Source organism: Arachis hypogaea, chromosome 19 (assembly GCF_003086295.3).
Source record: "Arachis hypogaea cultivar Tifrunner chromosome 19, arahy.Tifrunner.gnm2.J5K5, whole genome shotgun sequence".
NCBI lineage: Eukaryota > Viridiplantae > Streptophyta > Magnoliopsida > Fabales > Fabaceae > Arachis > Arachis hypogaea.
The window spans coordinates 88,215,741-88,225,569 of NC_092054.1; the positions used below are offsets into that span (position 1 = coordinate 88,215,741).

Sequence of the window (9,829 nt, forward strand, 5' to 3'; positions counted from 1 at the left end):
TGGATAAAGAGGTAATAAACCAACGTTAGTGACACTCACCTTTGTCACTAACGTTGGAGATGGCTAGCATGACTACGTTAGAAGCCACATTAACTTAGTTAACGTGGACTCTAACGTGAGAAAGAGGGGCACATTGGAACGTTAGTGACAAAGGTAAGTGTCACTAACATTCCCGAAGGATTGGCAAACTTACGTTAAGAGCCACGTTAACTAAGTTAACGTGGACTCTAACGTAGGGAAGGGGGAGGCTTAGCAACGTTATTGGGAAAGGTAAGTCCCAATAACGTGTGTGAAGGACCAAGATGCAACGTTAGTGGTAACGTTTGTGCCACTAACGTTGAGGTTAACGTGGCTCATACTTGGGTGAGCAACGTTAGTGAAAAAGGTGATTTTCACTAACGTTCTCGAACCCACACTTTCACTTAACGTTAACACCACTAACGTCCTGAGCTAAAAGTCCCTGCCTACTTCACACTTTCTCTCTGCAAGCAAAGCTAAGCCCAATGATGAAGATAACTGCTTCAAACTCAGGATCCAAAAGCCCATACCCAAGACTTGAAGAGCCAACTAGAAGATCAGAAGAGTAGTATATATAGGAGTAACTTTGAATTAGTTAGGAGAGCTGAAAACTTTAGGGAGCCTTTGGCCTAGAATTACTCTCTGTATTTTACTTTCTCTGCACTTCTAGTTTACTTTCAGCATGTATTCTCCATCTTTGTTTTCATTTTCCAGAGCTATGAACAACTAAACCCCTTTCATTGGGTTAGGAAGCTCTGTTGTAATTTGATGGATCAATCTTAGTTTTCATTCCTCCTTCTTCTATCTTTTCTCTTGATTTTACTAGAAAGCTTTCGATCTTCATCCAATTGGGTAGTTATCTTGGAAAAGAAGCTATTCATACTTGGATCTCTTCTGAACCTTGAAAGAGGAATGAAGGGATCATGCTAGAAATGCTTTCTCATGCTGGACCAAATTGGGTGTGGATGGATATGTGACTATAATCCTTCCAACACTTGATTTGGAAAATGCATGTGGTATAATCAGTGACCATACTTCATCTCTTCTCATGAGCAATTGACCAAGGGATTAGCTATTGATCAAGACCTTGTAATTCGATCACTTAAGATTGCCAAGGAGATCAATGAATGCATTGATTGAGGAAGAGATGAAAATGAACTTGATCCGGAGAATGCAACATCTCCTGAGCCCAATGAACTCCCCATTTCTGATCTTACCCATTCTCTTTAATTTCTGCCATTTACTTTTATGAGCAATTACCCCATCCCCATTTAAGATTCTGCAATTTACTTTCCGCCATTTACATTCAGCTCTTTATTTCCAGCATTTACTGTTTCCACTATTTACTTTCCCGCCATTTAATTTTCTGCAATTCCCAACTCAAATTCTGGTTCGCTCAACTAGACCATTCCTTTAATTAAAGTTGCTTGATCAATCAATCTCTGTGGGATTCGACCTCACTCTATTGTGAGTTTATACTTGACGACGAATTTGGTACACTTGCCGAAGGAAATTTGTTTCGAGACAAGTTTTCTGCGTATCAAGTTTATGGCGCTGTTGCCGGGGATTGATTTTGAATCAACAATGATTAAATTGGAGGATAACTAGATTGAGCATTTTTAGTTTGTTCGATTTAATTTTCTGTTTGAGTAATTTACTTTCAGTTTTAGTTAATTTCTTCCCCTCCCCCTACTTTTTTGTTTTTTTTAGTTATTTACAATTCAGTTCACTGACCCACTAACTGTTTGATATATTGCATCACTCACACTAACAGTAATTCTAACAGAAATACTTCCTACATCTATTTTCTTTGCTTGTGCTTTGTTGGTTGTATGACAGGGAGAAGAAGCGGGGCTTCAACTTCCTTTGATTCAGAATCTGAGAGGACCTTCCTTAGATTAAGAAGGGAAGCAAGAGAAAAACGAGTAGTGGGTGCCGAGGAAGAGGAGGAATACTTTGAACCAAACATGGAAGAAAACATGGAAAACCATCATGAAGAAGAGGCTCACAACCATGGCAGAGAAGGTCGAGCAAATCATGCTGGGGAGGAGAGAAGAGTTTTAGGCTCTTACATCAATCCAAACCCAGGAAACTGTGGAAGTAGCATTCAAAAGCCGACCATCCATGCCAATAATTTTGAACTAAAACCGCAGCTCATCACCCTTGTTCAGAACAACTGTTCATTCGGAGGAGGAGTCCAAGAAGACCCCAATCAACATCTAACCACCTTCCTGAGGATATGTGACACGGTGAAGTCTAATGGTGTTCATCCTGACACCTATAGACTGCTCTTATTTCCATTCTCACTCAAGGATAAGGCAGCCAAGTGGCTGGAGTCTTTTCCGAAGGAGAGTTTGACAACTTGGGAAGATGTGATGAAAAAATTTTTAGCCAGATTCTATCCTCCCCAAGGAATCAACAGGCTGAGAGCTGAGGTCCAAACTTTCAGGCAACAAGATGGTGAGACTCTATATGAAGCATGGGAGAGGTTTAAGGACCTGACAAGGAGGTGTCCACCAAATATGTTCAATGAATGGGTGCAGCTACACATTTTCTATGAAGGTCTTTCTTATGAATCAAAGAAAGCAGTAGACCACTCATCCGGGGGATCTTTGAACAAGAAGAAGACCATTGAAGAAGCCATAGATGTCATTGAGACTGTAGCAGAAAATAACTATTTCTATGCTTCTGAAAGAGGGAACACTAGAGGAGTGATGGAGCTAAACAATGTAGATGCTCTGCTGGCCCAAAATAAGCTCATTACCAAGCAGCTGGCTGACCTCATCAAGAAGATGGAGAGGAACCAAGTAGCAGCAATCACCACTTCATCAGCAACCCAAGAAGGAGTGAATGAAGAAGCAGAGGGTAGTCAGGAGCAAGCCAACTACATTGGGAATTCACCTAGGCAAAACCATGATCCATACTCCAAGACCTACAACCCTGGTTGGAGGAATCACCCAAACTTTGGGTGGGGGAATCAACAAGATCAAGGCCAAGATCAGAGACGTCACAACCCCAACAACAATGCAGCTCACTAACAATTCACATAGAGAACATATCAATACAACCATAACAACACCTCTCCACATCCATATCAAAACCAAAATAACATTTCTCATCCCTCCACCTCTAATCCCAATCCACCATCAATTGATGACAGACTTTCAAGGATTGAGAATCTACTTGAAGGCATAGGCAAAGAGATTCAAGACAGTAAAGCGTTCTGAGAAGAAGTGATATTCAATATGCAGAATCAGGATGCTGCCATCAAGAAACTTGAGACACAAATTGGCTACTTATTCAAGCAAATTCACAGCCACAACTTTCATAGCAATACTAACTCAACCCAAAGGGAGGAGTGTCAGGCTATCACCCTTCGGAGTGGCAACGAACTGAAGGAAACCCCCCAGAAACCACAAGAAAAGGACTCAAATAAAGAGGAAGAAGAGCAGGATGGAGCTCGAGTGCCCACTTTGAGTTCACAAAAAGGGGAAGGAGTGCTGAAGACAGACGTCCCAAGAGTCCCATACCCTCAGCAATTAAAAAAGAAGGGGGATGACAACCAGTTTTCGAGATTTTTGGAAATCTTCAAGAAACTACAAATCAACATACCCTTTGCTGAAGTAATAGAACAAATGCCACTCTACGCCAAGTTTTTAAAGGAGCTAATGACTAAGAAGAGAAGCTGGAAGAACAAAAAAACTGTGATATTAACCGAAGAATGTAGTGCTATCATTCAGCACAAACTACCCCAGAAATTGAAGGATCCCGGGAGTTTTCAGATCTCCTGTATCATAGGGGAAATCACAGTGGAGAAGGCTCTTTGTGACTTAGGAGCCAGCATCAATTTGATGTCAGTAGCTATGATGAGGAAGATGAAAATCGAGGAGGCTAAACCAACAAAAATGGCCTTACAACTGGCAGACCAATCGTTCAAGTTCCCTCATGGCATCGTATAAGATTTGCTGGTGAAAGTGGGAGATTTTATCTTCCCAGCAGACTTTGTAGTGCTGGACATTCAAGATGAAGCCAAGGCTTCCATCATCCTGGGAAGGCCGTTCTTGGCCACTGCTAGAGCTGTCATTGATGTACAAAAAGGAGATCTCACCCTGAGATTACACAATGAAAAGATGACGTTCAATGTGTTCAAGCCATGAGTTACCCACCAGAACAATTGGGAGAATGTATGAGGTTGGACTCACTTGAAGATGCAGTGCAGGAAAGTTTTGAAGACGAAGAACCTGAAGGTTTAATAGAGGAGGAGTCAACATTTAGTGAAGAGGTTGCAACAGCAGAGATTCATATACAAGGTGCACCAAAGGAAGAGAACGAAAAGTCAGAAGCACCCAAACTTGAACTCAAAGCACTGCCACCCACTCTCAAATATGCATACTTAGGAGAGAATGAAAGTTACCCAGTGATCATAAGCTCGTGCCTCAACCAAGATCAAGAGGATGAACTACTCAAAGTATTGCGAAAGTACAAGGATGCCATTGGATGGACTCTTGCTGACCTGAAAGGAATAAGTTCAGCCATATGTATGCATAAGATACTACTGGAAGATGATGCCAAACCATCCATTCAATCCTAAAGGAGGCTGAACCCAATCATGAAGGAAGTGGTACAGAAAGAAGTTATGAAGTTATGGCAGGGAGGGATAATCTACCCGATCTCAGACAGCCCCTGGGTCAGCCCCGTGCATGTCGTGCCCAAAAAGGGAAGAATCACTGTAGTTCCCAATGAGAAGAACGAACTAATTCCTACAAGGACCGTCACAGGATGGCGGATGTGCATAGACTATCGAAAACTCAATGAGGCTACACGAAAGGACCATTTCCCCCTCCCATTTATGGATCAGATGTTGGAAAGACTTGTAGGACACGCATATTACTGTTTTCTTGATGGTTATTCAGGATATAACCAAATAGTGGCTGATCCCAGAGACCAAGAGAAAACTTCATTTACTTGTCCATATGGAGTGTTTGCCTACAGGCGCATGTCATTTGGGCTATGTAATGCACCTGCGACTTTCCAACGCTGCATGCTTTCTATCTTCTCAGATATGATAGAGAAATTCATCAAAGTTTTTATGGATGATTTTTCGGTATTCGGAGATTCATTTACTAGCTGCCTGAGTCACCTTGCCTTAGTATTGAAAGGTGCCAAGAGACCAATCTGGTCTTGAACTGGGAGAAATGTCACTTTATGGTGGCAGGAGGAATAGTCCTTGGCCATAAGGTTTCTAACCAAGGCATTGAAGTGGACAGGGCTAAAGTGGAACTTGTTGAAAAACTGCCTCCACCCAGTGATGTCAAGGCAATTAGGAGCTTTTTAGGGAATGCTGGCTTTTACAGAAGATTTATTAAAGATTTTTCAAAGATAGCCAAGCCGTTAAGCAATCTCCTTGTATCTGATACACTATTTATCTTCGATGAATCATGCATGCTAGCATTTGAAAATTTGAAAATAAGGTTGCCCTCTGCTCCTATTATTTCCCCACCTGATTGGAACTTACCATTTGAATTGATGTGTGATGCATCTGATTTTGCAGTTGGGGCAGTGTTAGGACAGAGGAAAGATAACTTAGTCCATGTGATATACTATGCTATCAAAGTCCTTAATGATACTCAAAGAAATTATACCACTACTGAAAAGGAGTTGCTAGCTATAGTTTTTGCATTTGACAAGTTTAGATCATACCTCATCGGTGCTAAAGTGATTGTTTTCACAGATCATAGAGCACTTAAATACTTGTTTGCCAAGCAAGAATCAAAACCAAGACTAATAAGATGGATCTTATTGTTGCAGGAATTCAACATTGAAATTAGAGACAAGAAAGGAGTGGAGAACAAGGTAGCAGATCACCTATCCAGAATCCCGCATGAGGAAAGTGGAACACATGATACAAGTGTGAACGAGCTCTTCCCTGATGAGCAGCTGATGACAGTTCACAAAGCACCATGGTTCGCAGACATTGTCAACTTCAAGGCAACTGGGGCCTTACCTCCAGAGATCAATAAACATCAAAAAAAGAAGCTCATGAATGATGCAAAATACTTTGTCTGGGATGAGCCATATCTCTTCAAGAAGTGTTCAGATGGAATCCTTAGAAGATGTGTTTCGGAAGAAGAAGGACGAGAGGTCCTATGGAATTGCCACGGCTTATGCTATGGAGGCCACTTTGGAGGGGACAGGACTATAGCAAAGGTGTTACAAAGCGGATTCTTTTAGCCCACTCTTTTCAAGGATGCCAAAGAACTAGTAAAGAGCTGTAATGAATGCCAAAGATCTGGAAACTTGCCCAAAAGAAATGAGATGCCACAAAATTTCATCTTGGAATTGGAACTATTTGATGTGTGGGGAATCGATTTCATGGGACCATTCCCAACCTCATATTCAAACAAGTACATCTTGGTAGCAGTGGATTACGTTTCCAAGTAGGTAGAGGCTATTGCAACCCCAACAAATGATAACAAGGTGGTCATGAACTTCCTCAGGAAGAATATCTTTAGCCGGTTTGGAGTCCCACGAGCACTCATCAGTGATGGAGGGAGCCATTTTTGTAACAGACCACTAGAAGCTCTTCTCCTACGATATGGGGTAAAACACAAGGTGGTCACGCCTTACTATCCCCAAACAAGTGGGCAAACGGAGATATCCAACAGAGAGCTAAAGAGGATTCTGGAAAAGACTGTGGGTGCATCAAGAAAGGATTGGTCGAAGAAACTGGATGATGCTCTTTGGGCTTACAGAACAGCATTCAAAACACCACTTGGAATGTCCCCATATCAACTGGTCTATGGGAAAGCTTGTCATTTACCACTGGAGCTGGAACACAAAGCTCTCTGGGCTATCAAGATACTAAATTTTGACAGCATTGCTGCTGGTGCAAAGAGGATCTTGCAGCTGCAAAAGATGGAGGAATTCAGGTCACAAGCCTATGAAACTACCAAGATGTATAAAGAGAAGGCAAAGAGAAGACATGACCTGCATCTTGCACCCAGGAGTTTCGAAAAGGGGCAGCAAGTACTCCTCTACAATTCCAAATTAAAATTGTTCCCAAGAAAACTCAAATCAAGGTGGTCCGGGCCTTTTCTTGTCACAAAAGTCTCGCCATATGGACACATCAAAATCATGGATGAAGGTTCAGAGAGGACTTTTACAGTAAACGGACAAAGACTCAAGCATTATCTGGGCAACATGGGGGAAAACCCCAGAGTAAAGTATCATCTCAAGTAAAGGAGGAATCGTCGAGCTAGCGACGATAAAAGAGTGCTCTATTGGGAGGCAACCCAACCTCAGTTAGTTTTCTTTTCATCTTTATTTCAATAAAGATCACAAGTTATTTCCCCTGTATTGCAAGGAGCTAAGTTTGGTGTTCCACACCAAAACAATTCAAGAGTGAAAGTGTAATTCTAAGTTTGGTGTTCCACCAAAGGAATTTAGTTAGAATCACACTCCATTCCCAAAGCACACTGCTAGCTCCAACCAATCAAGGGAAACCACTTAGATCTAGTTAGATTTAGTTTTGTTAAACAACAAGATATGAGGTTCTCTGCATATATGCAAGGTTTTGTACTAGGCAAGAAACTAAGTTTTGTGTTCACACACCAAATTAAGTTCATAAGTCACAAGCATACATGCAAGCTAACTATTTCTCAAGTGCTTTGGGAACAAGCAACTTCCAATAACTTTGCAGGAATCTTATGAGGAAATGGTGCACCTTCACCCAAGGAAGTGAGGTAGCAAAGACTAGGATGATGACAAAAAGAAGGCAACTAGAAACCATCACCCAAAGGTTGTATTGTTACTTAATTCCATAAACTTAGAATGTTGAAAGTTGGAAGTCCGAATGCACTTTTGATTAATAGTTACTCGTTAGTTGGAACCCTTTTAAATTCTGTCTTTTAAGCTTTTTGTTGAATAGGTCTATGCTTGCTAGTCTTTATGTCACTGCATCCTTACTTTGCTTACTTGTATGCTTGTCCTTTTGAATCAAATGAAAAGAGAATGAGTGTTTTATAAAAGACCATAGTGGAGTTCATACTATGGAGCAAGTTCCTGAGTTTGTGGTGTGGTCATAAGTTAGCTAAGTTGGTTCAACCACAAGGTGGGAAGACAACTATCTGTCATGAATACTATGCTTTGAACATACCCATGAGACTAGCTAAATAATAAGATCCTAATAAGAAAAAGGGAAAGAACAATCAAAGTTGAAGAATAAAAGAAAAAAAAATAATAGCAAGAAAAGAGGCTAGGCACCAAGGGTTTGAGCCTTGAGGGATGTGTCTGTGGTGTTCCTGTACCAAGGATCTGCTTGGATTACTAAGCTCTCAGGGGTGCTTTATCACTTGGTAACTTGGGTTAACTAACCCGGGATTATCAGCTGAAAGTCCACTATCAAGAGCAATCTTTGCTACAGAACATTTAGTAACCCAAAGAGGTGCTGGACACCAAGATCTCAAGGAAAGAAAATAAACAAACCATGTGCTTGTGGTGTGTATGTATGGGGGAGAGACTTGAGGAAGTAAGTCCTTAGGGGTGCTTCAACACCTAGCACCTTGAACCAACTGGTTCGGGAGTGTTGGCTGAAAGCTTATTTTAAAGAGTTGCCCCCTTACAGAGCACTTAGCCTAAGAACACAAATAAGCCCTGAAATGACAACAAAAGGATCAATGAATAAAAGTCTCATGGGATGCAATCACAGTGAGTATTCTAGGACCTGATAAAGGTCTGAAAGCCAGTGAAGGAATGAACCTAAGTTGCTAGGCATGAAACCACCATAAAACCAGAAACATGACTTCCACAAGAATGACTCATTTCTCTTGGCATTCCATTCATCATTCTCTTATTCCAGTACTTGCTTAGGACAAGCAAGGTTTAAGTTTGGTGTTGTGATGCCAGAGCATTTTCGCCAGTTTCACTGACCTTTTCTTTACTGTTTTTAGGGTAGTTTCATGCATTTTCTTAGAAAATAAGCTCTTTTTGGGTAGATATTCACTTACATCTTGATTCAAGCATACATTGTGCACTTTACATGATTTCATGAGGATTTTACATGAATTTAATGACAAATTGGATGTTGCATTTCCCATGACTTGGATTAGAACTTTGATGCACTTTATTGCTTGATTTCAGGACAAAAGAAGCAAGGAAGAACCACGTTAGCAGCCACGTTAATCTAACTAACGTGACCTCTAACGTGGAATGGGAGCTAACTTGCAAAGTTAATGAGAAAAGTAATCGCCAATAACGCCCTCGAAGCCATCATAGCCCACGTTAAGAGTCACGTTAACTTAGTTAACGTGAACTCTAATGTGGAAGAAGACAATAAGGCCAACGTTAGTGACACTCCCCTTTGTCACTAACGTTGGACCAAGCTTATAATTGGCCACGTTAGTTACCACGTTAACTTAGTTAACGTGGCTTCTAACGTTAAGAAGCAAAAGGGAAGCCAACGTTAGTGACATTCACCTTTGTCACTAACGTTGGCCAAGCTTCCATAAGCCACGTTAACTCCCACGTTAACTTAGTCAACGTGGAAGCTAACGTGGAGAGAGCAATTGGTCGCCAACGTTAGTGACACTTACCTTTGTCACTAACGTTGGGGTGAACCACCAAGAGCCACCATGAGCAACGTTAACTCCCACGTTAACTTAGTTAACGTGGAAGCTAACGTGGATAAAGAGGTAATAAGCCAACGTTAGTGACACTCACCTTTGTCACTAACGTTGGAGATGGCTAGCATGACTACGTTAGAAGCCACGTTAACTTAGTTAACGTGGACTCTAACGTGAGAAAGAGGGGCACA

General features: G+C 41.3%; 1 non-coding gene across 1 annotated transcript; it reads right to left on the reverse strand.

Moving 5' to 3' along the window:
* Positions 1-2,438: 2,438 nt before the first annotated feature.
* On the reverse strand, positions 2,439-2,545 carry LOC112781152 (small nucleolar RNA R71). Its single transcript, XR_003191946.1, has one exon. It is a non-coding gene; the product is annotated as a small nucleolar RNA R71 (small nucleolar RNA).
* Positions 2,546-9,829: the final 7,284 nt, after the last annotated feature.